Source organism: Delphinapterus leucas, chromosome 1 (genome assembly GCF_059928025.1).
Source record: "Delphinapterus leucas isolate spDelLeu-1000000601 "Yukka" chromosome 1, BTC_Dleu_Yukka2, whole genome shotgun sequence".
NCBI classification, from domain to species: Eukaryota; Metazoa; Chordata; class Mammalia; order Artiodactyla; family Monodontidae; genus Delphinapterus; species Delphinapterus leucas.
In genome coordinates, this window is record NC_143129.1 from 8,561,667 (window position 1) to 8,577,216 (window position 15,550).

Here is a 15,550-nt window from a genome sequence, read left to right on the forward strand (position 1 = left end):
CTTTCTGAAATACCTGTGTTTACACGTCTGTAAATTTGTGAAAATTACCAAGTGATTTTCCGAGTCTAAGTACGTTGCAAATTTGTTTATGATTGAATTATTAGTGACCTTTAGTGTGCTGACACCGAAGATAGATTTTCGTAGTACTGACTTTTTCAGCAAAAACATCGGTGGTGTTGTTGAGGTGACGTTGACCTTTCCCAGCTCAGCAAGGTGTATCCCCAAAAGCCACAGGCATCGGCCTTCCTACCAGCTGTTCTCACCAGAGGAACTGAATCCTGTTGTCTCCATACCCACCCAGAAGAAAGCTGCTTTCACAGATGCACAATGCACTGCTCAGGTCTCCAGTCAGTGAATTAGGAAGTGGGGCTCTTATTGTTAACAATCCAATACAGCCCTCAAAAGCCATTCAAGTGGAGGGTCAAAATAACACCCGTATAATTCAGGACAAACATTCTTTGGCCTGAAAATGCTCAGTTGGGAGTTTCCCTTTAAATCTCGCTGAAAGTGGTCTCAATTTTGCTTGACCAGTATAATCAGCTCTATGACAATATATTTACATATCTTTTTCTTTCAGGAGCTTCAAATACATCCCTCCCTCTCTTTTTTCTAATCTCTACGACACTGTTTGGAGCCCACGGGTCATGCACGATTACCCAGCTTATGGATTTCTTCCCAAGAAAAACGCAGAGGAGTCATTCCTTAGCTCTTTGGCTAGAAACCATCTTCTCTGCTGCTCACATATTATCTCTCTGAACGTACTTGCTGTCTGGCTTTGTGTGGTTACCCATATCCTAGGAAATACTTATCTTTCTAGGTATCTTCGTATTCGTAAAAGATGTGTGTGTGTGTGGCTATGCCTGTATAACATATATTTACTTACTTTGTATCTCTGCATAAACCCCCCACTATCACCCTTCTGTGCTCAATCTATTGACAGCTGTATTGCTCAGGGAAGTCTGCATTGGAGATCTAAATTTTGAAAATACATAGCATAATGTAGTATTTAAAAGAACGAGACAGGGAGAGATTCTTAGGTAGACAAGGTCTAGGATCAAGTGATAACTGACATCTATGGCCACATATTGTAAAAGGGTAAATCCCTAAGAGACAGAAGGAGAGTTGGATGTGGACTAACCCATCACCAGCAGGTGGGGAAGAATGTTAACCTCCCCCTCGGAGCCCCCAAAACCCTACGGGGTAGACAGGACTTTCGGCGAAAAGAAGGAGGGCAGTGAGAAGGCTGAAAACTTGGAGAAACGTGGATGGAGGTCTAGTCCTGAGGACCAGAGAGGCCAGTTGGGGGCAGTGCAAGTAGAAAGAAAATGAAGTGTCGAGATGGGTATCTCTACTCTTTTTTTTTTTTTTTTTTTAGAGTTTTACAAATCTTCGAATCTATTTATAGAATAAAACTTGTATTTGTACATTTATATTATATATTTTTAGAAAATATTTGTATATTTATAATGCATATTTATAGAGTACAAACACATGAAAGTGTGATTGAAAAATATTTATAACTCTTGCACTTAGTGACTTCATGAATGTAAGGGTTATGTACCTTTTCGAATTAATATATTCTTTTTTTTTAACATCTTTATTGGAGTATAATTGCTTTAGAATTAATATATTCTTATTGGAGCATTTGTTAATACAGTTTCAAAATTTCTTTATGTTTTTGTATATAGCAAATGGAAAATGTGTTCCTGTTCTAAATCCAAGTCACCACTGGGTATCTCTACTCTTTAGGGTCTAGAAAGAGAGGGAAAGAGGATGGGTAGGTCTATTTCTAAGTTATCCATTTTAGCTGTGGGTTCTGGGGCAAGTTACATAAACTCTCTAGTTGCTCATTTGTAAGATGGAGATCATTATAATAATTTTCACCTAGGAATTAAATGAGATACAGCACATAAAACATTAGCACTGTGACTGACACCTGGGCAGGACTCAATGTGTTTAGTTCTTCTTATTTCAATATCTTTGAGAAGCATTTATATATTGGCCTCGTGTATCATTTAGTACATATTTGTTGAATGAATAAGTATATACATAGTAAAGGCGGAGCAAATCTCAATGCCATTAAGAGATTTTAATGATAAGCCGTCAAATAAGCAAATGTTATATAAAGGCACAAACAAAAAATATTTCAATATAACAAGACAGGTTAAATTTTAAGGCATTTGAAAAAAATTATTGTGTAATTTCTTTGACTTAAGAATCCCAGATTTTCTAAGAGGGTTTACAAGTGAATTTTTAAAAAGTGAACTCTTATAGCAGTAAAAATTGTAGACATTTCATATTTTGCTTCGTTTAAAAAATTCTGTAGTTAATGCTTCTTCAGATATAACTGACTACCATACATCAATACTCGTTTCAATTCTCAAATCAATAGCCTGGATGTTTTTTGGAAAAAAAAATCTAATTAGTCTCACTGAGGGGTTACCTTGTAACGCAGGGGAAGAGCCCCATTGCCCCTGAGGTATTGACTGGAATGGAAGCCCTCCTTAAGGGCCCCTGCGAGGTCAATCTAAGTGCTCGGGAAACACCTGGGAACCCCAGTAGCCGTAAAGACAACCTCTGTTCTCTCGCCAGGTGCAGTTAGTGCCGTTTTGTTTTACATTTGGTAAAGTATGCACTTCACTTTGGATGCTGGTTTCCTGTAAATGGGATGCTGTTTGCCCAGAGATCCTGTAAATGGGATGCTGTTTGCTGTTTGCCCGCAAGCAAAACAAAATGTGTCTTGACATAGACCCTGGGCCGTTAGTAGTTTACTGGAGGCGATGCCAGCACAAGGTTGAAGGGAGAATGAAGCGAGGTCAGTGCTCACGTGACATAGACCCTGGGCCGTTAGTAGTTCACTGGAGGCGATGCCAGCACAAGGTTGAAGGGAGAATGAAGCGAGGTCAGTGCTCACGTGTTCCGGACGGAGCCTCCACCCCCGCCCCACCCTAACACACTATTCTCTGCATCGACTCTTCTGGGAACGCCTTTCCCCATCCTTTCGCTCGCTGAATTCATAATTCATACCTATCTTTCAAGATCCAAGTGTCACTTTCTCTCTGATTCCTTCTTCTCTCGTCCGGAGAGCCTTCTCGGTTTTGCTACCAGAGTGTCTCCTGTTTGCTGAGACTGAAGTACTTCTCCCACGCATCCTCACTGTTTCTGTCTGCGACTCCACCCCTCTGACTCCTTGAGCCTGTGCCTGTCTTATTTCCCTTTGTATCCCCAGAACTCAGCGCAGGACCTGGCATTTACTTATCCAGTAAAAACCTTTACCTGAGAACCTCTTCCTCTGAATGCATGGATCCCTGGTAAGGTGAATGACGTGGTGCCTCACTGCTCTGATACACTGACCAGTGGTCCTCAGTGGAAGTGTTCTGCCCCCGGTGGATGTTTGGCTGTGGTTTCGGACGTTTTCAGTGGTCACAGCTGAGGGGAGGGTGGTGCTACTGGCATCCAGTGGGCAGAGGCCAGGGATGTTGCTAAACATCCTACCAGGTACAGGACAGGTCCCCAGCAAAGAATCATCTTGCTCCAAATGTCAATCATGCTGAGATTGGGAAACCCTGTTTTAGAGGAAAAGAAGGCTGCACAGTCATACTTTCCACGGGGGTCACATCGACCTCCACAGTATCAAGGACTGTTTATATACTTACTGCTACTGTCACGCAGTATCTCCAGCCCCAGTCTACGCCTTGAGCCCCTGACCTGTGTCTGTGTTTCCACCCTCTCCCTGCCTTGTTTCCTCCCTTCTGTTTCTTAGCATGTTTACTCAGCATCTCCAGCTGCACATCTCAAGACACCCAAAACACAGGTCAAAAATAAAATGTATCATTTTCTTGAGAACTTCCTTCTCAACTACATATATTCTCCTAATTAATGCTCTTGCCATCTACACAGCTGTCCCAGCCCAAAAATTTATATTCACCTTCTACATGAAATAAGCCCTTTTAATAACTCCTAAATCCTTCTCCTCTGTTCAGGACTTTTATCACTCTCTTGTCTTGACAACTGCAAGTTCTCCTAAGTAGTCTCCTTGACCCTCTGCATCCATTTCTACATTACTCCCATAATAATTTTTTTAAGGTATTGCTACTTCATGCTTATAAAATTAATATGCAACCATTTTAACAATTTGTAAATACCAAAAACAATAAAGAGGAAAATTGTATTCATTTGTTATGTTACTACAACCCAGCACGTTTCTTTTAGTTCCTTTTCCTATGCAAGTACTCTACATTTCTCATACAAAGTTGGAAATATATATGTATGTGTGTGTGTATATATATATATATATATATATATATATATATACACACACATACATACATATAGTCTTTTTTCCGCTTGAGTCAAAACTCCCCCATAACAGTGAATGCATTCAAAGACAACTGTGTATGTGAACTTGGTTCTAATTATGCAGGGAAACACTTGGGTCAGACTCTTCTGGCTGAGAAAGACTGAGTGTAATAAATGAGGTTTGTGTCCGTGCCTCATGGTCCTGTAGTATATATCATGTTCTGGCGATGTTGTACATCGAATAACACTGATTGGACGGTCTCTGTGACCCAGGTGCAGTGGTCCCTAGCTCCCATCCAGATTTGCCCACGTGACGATCTGCGTTTGCTGTACATGTTACGTTTTAAGATAGTGTAGGTAAAAAACAGTCAAATGTGAGAAGCTTCACGTACTATAACCTCGTCTATAAAGCTGAGCTTGGCAGGGGGACAGCCAAGCTTCTAGAGTGTCTGATGGGAGCCTCACTGCCTTAGACTTTCCCTTTGTAATGCTGGCCTTCTGATGAGGTGTTTTGGGGGCATTTGGAAAATTACGCCTCTGTCTAAAATGTTGAGTCTCCCGATTGCAGGGACTGCCTCCTAAATCTTCTTGGTTAGAAAACCTTCGTTAGTTTGCTCACTGGTGTCTGCGTCTGCTTTCTGGTCTGAGAGGCCTACTGGCATTTGGATTCTTCATACTACCTTCTCTCTGCTCACCTGCCTCCATCAAGGGCTGTAGCGTCTGCATCCACCCGTCCATCCCTCCAGCACCAGCTGCTGGCTGTGGGCTGCTAGATCTAGTCTCTGAGGCAGTTCCTGACCCACGGCTATGGTGAGGAATTCACCCCAGACCCAGGCTTCAAGCCTTGGACCAGACTCAGGTCCCCACCTTGCATGGATCCCTTTGTCTTTCTTTCTTTTTTTTGTAAATACACTTAATTAATTAATTAACTTATGGCTGCGTTGGGTCTTCGTTGCTGTGCGCGGGCTTTCTCTAGTTGCGGTGTGCAGGCCTCTCACTGCGATGGCTTCTCTTGTTGCGGAGCATGGTCTCTAGGTGCGCCGGCTCAGTAGTTGTGGCTCGCAGGCTCTAGAGCGCAGGCTCAGTAGTTGTGGCGCATGGGCTTAGTTGCCCCGCGGCATGTGGGATCTTCCCGGACCAGGGCTCGAACCATGTCCCCTGAACTGGCAGGCAAATTCCTAACCGCTGCACCACCAGAGAAGTCGCCCTTTGTCGTTTTTTTTTTGTTTTTTTCCGGAACACGGGCCTGTCACTGTTGTGGCCTCTCCCGTTAAGGAGCACAGGCTCCGGACGCGCAGGCTCAGCGGCCATGGCTCACGAGCCCAGCTGCTCCGCGGCATGTGGGATCTTCCCGGACCGGGTCACGAACCCGTGTCCCCTGCATCGGCAGGCGGACTCTCAACCACTGCGCCACCAGGGAAGCCCTGTCTCTTATTTTAATCAAGCCAAATATAGTTGAGTTTAGCTTTTTTAAACCTAATCTGAAAATTACACTCTTTTCATAAAAGAATTCTATGTTTTGGGTTTCTAAAATGTTTGGTCTTTCACCATTTTACATTATGTGTTTTTAGTGTTTTCCTGTCTTTTCCCATGTGGATTTTGTTTCGTTGGCTTGGTTCTCCCACATTCTGAACCTCTCGGGTGTGAGAAACTTTCCAGTCTGCACCATGCACAGCTCGGCAGGGCTCTGCCCTCGGTCTTCCTGAAGACACTCTTATTTATGGTGGGTTCACCTCCCAGGATCTGATGTTGCCATTCTCTCCAACTTGCCTCCTTACCCTGTAGTTCTGGGGAGTTATAGTTCTAAAGAGATACGAAAAGAAAGGTGTTAAGGGCTGGAAGTTGGTTTTCAGATTGGTTCAGACTCTGGGTGATTAAGATAGGAAACAGAACTTGGGAGGGGGGTTAGACAGCTCTGTACAACATTTCAAGAGGGTGGGCTTGATTTCACCCCGAGAACTAAGGAAACTGTTAGGGATTCTGAGCAGGTCGATGATGTGTCCAAATTGGCAACATTGCTGGGTCACTTTCCAATCTGATCAGAGCTGGTATCTCCCCTGCTCTGCCCGAGTCACAGAGACTCACCATTCTTCTCCAGAATGTATGTAGAGTGTGTGGTGGTGATAGAGAGAACCTAAGTAATTATAAGGAATTTTGTGTTTTTAGGATATAGATATCTAATGACAATGGTCTATTCTCTGAACTTTCCATTTTCTACGGTCTACCCAATCCTTGCTTTTTTGTGCATTTTCCAACTGTTCCAAAGCCAGGAATTTCTGAATGTCATTTCGAGTTCTAGTGTATGTATCTGAAGAAGTCAATAAACATATAAAAAATGAGAAACAGTTAGTTGTCTGCATCCTACAGCATGGGTATGTGTCCCAGAAATAACAGATGAATGGTTAGAAATTTATTAAACAAATATTTTATGAAACTACGCATCTTACATCCAAAGTTCAATGACATTTGATGGTTATTGCGGGGGGAGGTCCCAAATTTCTATAAAACGTCTAGTCATTTCTGAATCGTCAGAGAAAAAGTATTATCGTTATTTATTTATTTTACTGTATAGTTTATCATGGTTTAATTCTTTGAATACTTGTGATCTTTGCCTGTACACACCATTCTATATTTAGTGAATTTTTTGATGAATTAGAACATCTCCAACGGGAATTCATCTCCCTTCCCATCTCTGCCGTTTTACCCTCATTTTACTAATGCTCTCCAGACTCCGATGTGGAGCAGAGCTATCTGAACATGTGACTTTTCTTCTTGTTCGGTTGTTTGTTTTTGGGGAAACAGAGTCTGGGCCTTTGTATCATTTTATTTCCTGTATCAGTTGGCACAATTCTTGGCACGCAGTTTGTTTAATAAATATTGGTTAATATTCATGCTTAAGAGCTGAATTTACTTCAGCAAGGAAATGAATCAGCTGGTCTATTATGGAACTGCAATATCCTCTCCTGGCCCATCTCCCTCCATCCCCTGTGGTCCTGGTTCAAAGTGGTTCATAGTGGCCCCCTGCATTGAACATTTAGAGCAGAACTTCTCAAGTTCCATTCATGTATTCTCTCAACCACTTGGCTGATTTCTGAAATTCTACCAACGGAACCTCATTGCTTTAGCATTAATTCAAATGCAAATGTATTTGAGAAGGGTAAGTCTTAAAGGTACGAGGCTCTTTTCCAGTCCATGACGAATGAAGTATCTAAGTGTTCTTTTTACAACATGGAGGAGAAAGAGTCCAGTTATAGGTCAGAAATTTGGAGGCCAGGGGTACTCAGGAAGAGCTTCTCCATCCTCACATGGTGCCCAAGTCTGGGTGCATTCTCTGGTAATGAAATATCCCCAGGGGATAAAAAGCCTAGGCAAAGATTCATTAATTCTTCTATTTCTGGACTTCTCTGGTGGCGCAGTATTTAAGAATCCGCCTGTCAATGCAGGGGACACAGGTTCAATCCCTGGTCCGGGAAGATCTCACGTGCCACGGAGCAACTAAGCCCGTGAGCCACAACTACTGAGTCTGCACACCTAGAGCCTGTGCTCCACAACAAGAGAAGCCGCTGCAGTGAGAAGCTCACGCCCCGCAATGAGTAGCCCGCTCTTGCTGCAGCTAGAGAAAGCTGGCGCGCAGCAATGAAGACCCAACGCAACCAAAAATAAATAAATAACTAATTTAAAAAATCTGCTATTTCTCTCCCATCTGGCGGAAGTCACTCTAGTTTATAATTTCATTCCATTATTCTCGTTAGTGGCAGCAGAAGGTAGCTGGATCTAGTGGCACCCCTCCCAAAGCCTCTTCTTCAGGGGAATTTAGTGTCAATTCCTTTAGCCTTTAATCGGCCAGCCACACTTTTAATGATTGCTCTGTTATACCTAGAGTCCTCTTGAAGATTTTCACAACTTCCAGGATGCAAAATGTCACAATGATCTAGTGAACGGGCCTCAGGTAAACCCTGTCTTCAGCAGGAGAGGACTTTACAATCTTCCTTGTACTCTTGTTTATATAGTTCATATTTTAAGTGCTGTAATCCCTTCCAGAACGCTATCTCTGTGGCTTCACTTTCTCCTAATTTCTTGCTTCAGTGCACAGAACCAAACTTTGTCACTCGGTGTTTGAAACAACAAATTACCTTTAAAGGTCAGCTTTTCTGGAACCAGTGTCAGGGCCCTGACAGCAGCAGAGGAATAGGGATAAGTAATGATTTTCTCTGAGTCTTACAGAGTCCAGTGTCTACTGGGCAAACCTAGAACAGCAGAGGCTTTTTGCAGTAAATCCCTATCTTCCCATTCACTGTGATTTGCTGAAACCAACCTGTTTGCACATCAGCATCCTCCTCTGTAAAATTAGGTTCACAATATTTCACTTACCTTGACCTCGCATTGGGGTTTATGAAAAGTAAGGAACAGGCAGACATCACCGTGAAATAGCCTGAGCTGAAAAATACCAGCGGTAACCGTCAATCATTTATCCGAAGTTCATGCTGGTATCGGCCAATCCAAGTCAGAATAAATTCTGTCACTGAAATTCATTAGTCTGTTTCCTTTCTTCAGCCACGTCTTCATTCCTTGTCCCGTAAATACTCATTGAACGCTCCATGTGCCAGGTAATTTTGGGGGTGTTACGTTGGTAAATACGGCAGGTGAGATCTCTATCCTCGTGGAGGGTGCGTTCCACTGTGCAGGAGGGAACGTGTTTGTGGGAGGAGAGACAAACCGGTAAATAAATGAAAATACAAGCAGGTTGCACCTGGTGAGCATTACTGAGAAAGAAAGCGAGTGATGTGTGAAAGTAGCTAGGCCAGTCGACTGCAGGTGGGGGCAAGGTGGTGAGTGGAAGGTGAGGGAGAGGCTGTCCTCTAGGGTGAGCAGTTTGGTTTTATTTTACTGAAAAATTTGTTTTAGTAATGACTTGTTTATTTTTATTTTTTTTCAGAGGTTTTTTGTTTTTTTTTTCCCATTGGAGTATAGCTGATTTACAATGTTGTGTTAGTTTCTGGTATACAGCAAAGTGATCCAGTTATACATATACGTATATATTCTTTTCCATCTTATTGGTTTTATTTTCAGAGCAAGCAAAACCCACTCTGGTGTGAAGAGTGTCATGAGCTGATTGCAATTTTAAAACATTCACTATAGTGCTCTTTGGAGACCCCATAATGAGAAGGAGAAGGGGGGGGCGCAGAAAGAGAGGCAAGGAAGCTACTGCAAGTGTTCAGAGGGGGCGCAGTGAGACCTTGAACTGGGGTGGTGGTCATGGGGAGAGCACGGAGGAGACAGGCCCCAGATGTACAGTGAGAGCCGAAACAATGAGTCTTAGAGATGGATTGGGCTGGCGGCGTGGTGAGGGAAGAGGAGAATCGGGGATGGGTCTTGTATTGTTGGCTTGAGGATGGAGCTGTCTTTATAGATCTGGGAACATGTGTGAAGGAGAATGAGCCGTCCTCTTTCTGTTTTTTATGTTTGAGACCTAGTAGGTATCCAAGGGGAAAAGGCAAGTGAGCAGCGGTCCGATTAGGTTGGTGCCACCAGGGAAAGGTCAGCTCTGGAGATATTTATCTAAGCGACATTAATACCCGGGTGTTTAAAGCATGGGATTGGATAAGGCTCTCCAGAGAGAGCGGGCAGTGCAAAGACAGGAGAGGTTAGGGCTGAGCTGGAAAGAGGGCACTTCTGTCTTGACAGTTTGCTAGAGCAGAGGTGAGCGAACCACAGCCTGTGGCCCTGTTTCTGTATGGCTGCCAGCTAAGAAAGGTTTTGTTTGTTTGTTTTTTAAAGGCTTGTAAAGAAAACAAAGAAGAATATGCAAGATTGCTCATGGCTCACCAAGTCTAAAACGTTTATGATCTAGGCTTTTAGAGAGAAAGCTTGAAGTGGAGGATATGAAGCCAGCAGAGGAAACTGAGAAGGAACGTGCAGGGGCGTCAGGGGGAAATGAGTGCGATGTCACAGAAGCTACCAGAAGAACGTGCTTGACAAAGTTCTCTGAGAGCTTAGGTAAGGTGAGGAGAGAGGATGGAGAAGCCAGCATGGGCACGCTAGTTAAGGTAAGCGACTCGGCATCTGTAACAAACAACCCCAACATTTCAAGGGCTTAACTAACGCTCTGTGCAATTTGCAATTGGCTTGAGGTGCACAGGGGTGGGGGGGTGCCCTGTTTCATAGTGTCCCATGGGGATGCAGTCCTTTTCCCTTGTGGCTCTGTGACACTTTGGGGCTTTGAACTCTGAAGGTGGATTGCCAACCTCAGGTCTGCAGACGGAGGAAGAGAGAAAGGATCTCAGCGGGGAGCTTCTTCAGGGACCACACGTCACTTTCATCAACGTTCAGCTGGCTGGAGCCGCATCCTGTGGCCACACCCAACAGCAAGGAGGCTGGGAGCTGCGGTCTGAACGTGTCCCTAGAAGGTAAAGCTGAGGGGTTCGATGAACACACGGTAGTCTCCACACGGGGATCTCCACAAGAACAGCCTCTGCAGTAGAGAGGGGTGTGTGCTGCAGCCGTGCCTGTGGATGTGCACCTAGGAGATAGACAAGGAGTGTGTGGACTTTTCTTTTCGTAAGTGTAACTGTGAAGGGGCACGGGAAGTGGGATAGAGGCTGGGGAGGAGTGCAGGAAGCACTGCGTGGTTGTTACAGCAGTAATAACCATGATGATACTGATAATGCTGACCCCATCCACTTCTGAGCACTTACTACGTACCAGCCATGGTTCCAAGAACTTGTCCTATGTCAACTCATTAAATTTCTACAGTACTCTTAGTTGGTAGGTGCTCTATTCTTATTTTAATAGATGAGGAAACTGGAGAACAGAGAGGTTAAGTAACTAACCCGACATCACATCATGTCACAGTTGGGGTGAATATCCAGTCAGTAAGGTTCCTGGTCTCATGCTAGCTATGGTGCTTGGTAGAGAGGGCACAGCTTTTAGAAACAAACAGACTTGGATTTGAATTCCTGACCTGTTTCTTACGAGCTGTACGACCTTGGAGAAGTCATACAACTTCTCAGTTTTCTCGCCTATAAAAAAGACAATACCTACTAACCTCCTAGAGAACTATTGCTGGGGCTAATGTATGTAAAGCACCTGGCATCCTGCCCAATATCTAGTAGATGATAAATGGCAACTTAATTTACTAATTAAGAAAGGGATATGTCTGAATTGATTTTTTTCTGTTACGTATTTATTCCTTTAAAAAATTTGGTAACAGCTTTAGAAATTGTGCTTTTGCTTTATAGTCCGGTAGATATGAGTGAAAATGTCATTATGTATACGTATGTTAAGAGGTTCCGGCATAGAAAATCAAGTTGTGTATGATTTTAAGTGTGTAGACTACTTCATAGTCTCTGTAACATCTTAGGGGAAACTTTCACAAAGCAATCTCTGTCTGATAGCAAATTGATGTTCGGTGACTTTATTGTCATTTATCCCCTTATCTTGAACAAACGTGTCTTTGTTTTACACCAGCTGGATGTGGAGGGATAATCTGTTAAAAGACTTTCCCACCTTTCACATTCAAAAGGTCACTTGCATTTTATAAATACACGTGAATGGATATATCATCCGGTCAGAAAGATATTTCACCTCTCAAACCAGGGCCTCTGTCCAGTGCAATGTGACACCTCCTAAATTCTCAGGGCCTTTTAGAACAAGAGAAAGCAGAACAGGCCGACACGGGTTGAGAGTGGAGTCAGCAAGATTGCAGATGTATCTTCCTCACCTTAAATTTTCTAAAAAAATAATGCCTACCACATTTGGAAGTTGCTTCAGGTGGTTTTGCATTGGTGGGATTTGTGCGAAGAGAGTCTGTCTTTTTTGTTGTTGTTGCTTATTTAGTGCTCATTTATTTGTTTCTATATTTCTTAACTGTTGTATTGAAATGGATTACTTTCCTTCTTTAAAAATTTTTATTGAAGTAGAGTTGATTTACAATATCATGTTAGTTTCAGGTGTACAGCACAGTGATTCAGATAGATAGATATGTACCAGCCATGGTTCCAAGCACTTGTCCTATGTCAACTCATTAAATTTCTACAGTACTCTTAGTTGGTAGTATATGTGTATATACACACACATATATATATATTCCTTTTCAGATTCTTTTCCCTTATAGATTATTACAAAATATTGAGTAGAGTTCCCTGTGCTATACAGTAGGTCCTTGTTGATTATCTATTTTATATATAGTCGTGTGCATCTGTTAATCCCAAACTTCTAATTTATCCCTTCCTGCCCCTTTCCCCTTTGGTAACCATAAATTTGTTTTCTGTGTCTGTGAGTCTGTTTCTATTTTGTAAATAAATTCATTTGTTATTATTTTTTAGATTCCACATATAAGTGATGTCATATAATATTTGTCCTTCTCTGTCTGACTTGCTTCACTTAGTATGATAATCTCTAGGTCCATCCATGTTGCTGCAAGTGGCATTATTTCATTTATTTATTTATTTTTTATGGTGAAAAGAGTCTGTCTTAAATCCAAGATAGTTTTATTCCTGAAAGTGAAAGGCCTCGTGGTAAGGCACTTACATAACCTGGACCCCACCGGGAGAGCAGCAGAGGGGAGTCCCAGGTACTGTATCATTTACATCAGAGACTGTCAGCCACTAGTCGTGAAAAAAAAACCCTCTGGAAAAAAGCTGTGTCTTCTGGGTTCCAGCCCCTTTATGAATTAACGAGTCTAGAAGGGCTGCATGGAAACATCCACCTGGCTGTTTCCCTGGCTCCTTCAGGGAATGTCAGACCAACACCAACCTTTCCTCTGCGGCTCCTGGGTGTACTCAGGATGCTGCAGGCTGATTAGAAGGGGCACCCAGAGCAATGCTGGTTGGGGTCATGTAGCTCCGGAGACACAGGCTTTGCCACATAGCTTGTTGGTAAAGGGCTGTGGACTTAAGTGACCTTGTCACTTCTCACAATGGCAAATGTGTTTAATCCCTCTGTACCCTGGTAGCTTCTTTGTAACACGTTGCTAGTGATGCCTCTGACACAGAGCTGCTTTGAGGATAAAAGAAACAATGACCGTAAAGGGCATTGCCCAGTTCCCGGTAGTGAATCCATCGAGGATGGGAACCCTTGTTATCACCTGGCCGTTATGAAGCCATCTACTCTGGCAGGCCTGAGAAGGTTCTCAATCTCAGAGACCAAGTGAGAGAAAAGACGAAGACCAAAGCTGGGTCCTTGTTATGCCCGGATCCTTTAGTTCAAGTACAGCCTCGTAGGGTTTGGGTCTGGGAAGCCAGCCCAGGGGGTATAGTGTGATCACGGTTAGAAAAAAGGGCTCAAAAGGTAACTTGATTCAGACAGATGTAGAATTGGAGAGGATGGAGGTCCTATTGGGACACTAGGGCTGGGACTAGAGGGTCATTTCTGCCTGTGGCCATTTGTGGGGAGCATTCTCCTCTGGCACATGGACGGGGCAGCAACGACAGGTAAGGGCAGGAGTCGTGAGCTCGGGCCAATGGACAAGGGTCCATCAGGGAGGGGGACTTGGGACCTGGGGAGAAGAAAACCGTACGCGGCCTCAGTTGACACTCTTAGGTTGTAGTGATGGGGAACCGTGGGCAGGATCTGATCCATAGATCTGAGACATAGGGTCTCTTAGAGAAAGAAAGAAGAAGCTGGGGCTAAAAAGGCCAAGCCTGAAGGCAGAAAAGCTGCGGGTGGGACAAGGACCGTGTCCCCAGAGGGTGGAGGGGAGGGACTGCAAAGGAGAAGGGCGCGTGGGGGAAGGAGGCTTCCAGGTGAGCGCGGGACCACAGCCAGCCTGACTGCGTGCTGGTACCTTTCTGTTGCTCCTGTTCGTGGTGAGGTTGTGTCCTAAAAAATGGGGCTGGACTGAGACCCATTTGACCCCTGTGTGTGGGGTCTGAGTCAGACTCAGGGCGAGCCCCTCGCAACTTCTGGGTGACCTTTCTAAAAATGCAAACCTGATCACATCTCTCTCCCTCCTAAAACCTTCGGTGGCTCCCATGGTCTGTGGGATGGAATCCGAATTACTCAGGTTGGCGTTCAAAGCTGGAACTTAGCTCCAACTTCCTTCCCAGGTCTGATCTTTTCCATCAGGGATCCCCTGCATTCCAGCCACGCAGAACTCTTCACTTCCCAGATGTGGCTCTCCCCTCTCCCAAACCAGAAGACCTTCTGTTTTCTAGGTATCCTGATCTAAACAAAGTGTATGCTTATGAAGAAGGCAAATTGTGAGGGAATTAAAGCAGTGGAGATTCAACCCGTGCCTTAAGTTTGTTTCCCAAATATGAAATCTGTAAATGCAAGTATTGATACTTAAGGTGTATTTGAATGTCCTGGCAATGTCTTAATGTATCTCTCCTCCTTTGAGCCAGACCTCCTTCTCTGTGTTAATAGGGCATCTCTGCACTTCTTTGCTATGGCAGTTGTCACCTCGTGGTAGGCTTTTGTTTTCTTCTTCATCTTTGTAATCCTGATGCTAAGCAGAGCATCTGACACCCATGTGCTCATTTCTTAGGTACTGACCCCCGTGTCTATTGCACATGGAATGTGCCCACATTATAACCTTTATCTGACATGCACAGATCATTGATTTCCACTCTGTGTCATCTCTTAACTGTAAGCTCAGGGAGGCCAGAGGCTGTAATTTTTCTTTCTATATATCCTGCACCTGGCCCATAGTAGATGCTAAAAGAAAAAATTTGCTAATTGAATGAATGAATGAGTGATTATGATTGGACACTGTGAAGTAAACTTCCAAAAATTAAATGACCTCTGTACAGAACCTGTAAAGATTGTGTTTCAAAACGGTTACTGTCCATTAAAAGCAAGTAGTCCCAGAAGGTTTTTAGCTGCATAAAAGTCTTCCCATTATTCTCTAATTGGTGCCCAGTAGCTGAAACTCTTGTTGTTTTGTCTATTTCCCTGACAATAGATACGGATTCTCTTCTGGGTCTCCCTAAAGTGAAAAGCAGTCTGTAAACATACTATATATTGATTGAAAAACTGGAGACTTCATATAACTTTTATCTTTTTACTACTTATATTATCGTAAAGGTTATATTTATATGCAGGGCATATTTGTAAAAGATTTGAAGAACACTAATCTTGGGTGGGGATGGGAGAGAAATTTCTTAGCCCTCCAGGAATTAATTCTAAAGAAACTGTATTCTAGTGCCATAATTATATCTTAGTCAATATCTTGACTCTGGGGAAAAAAATCTTTATGTTGCAAGTTAAAAAATATTCTAAACATGAAAATATTGAGAAAAAAAAATCTCAA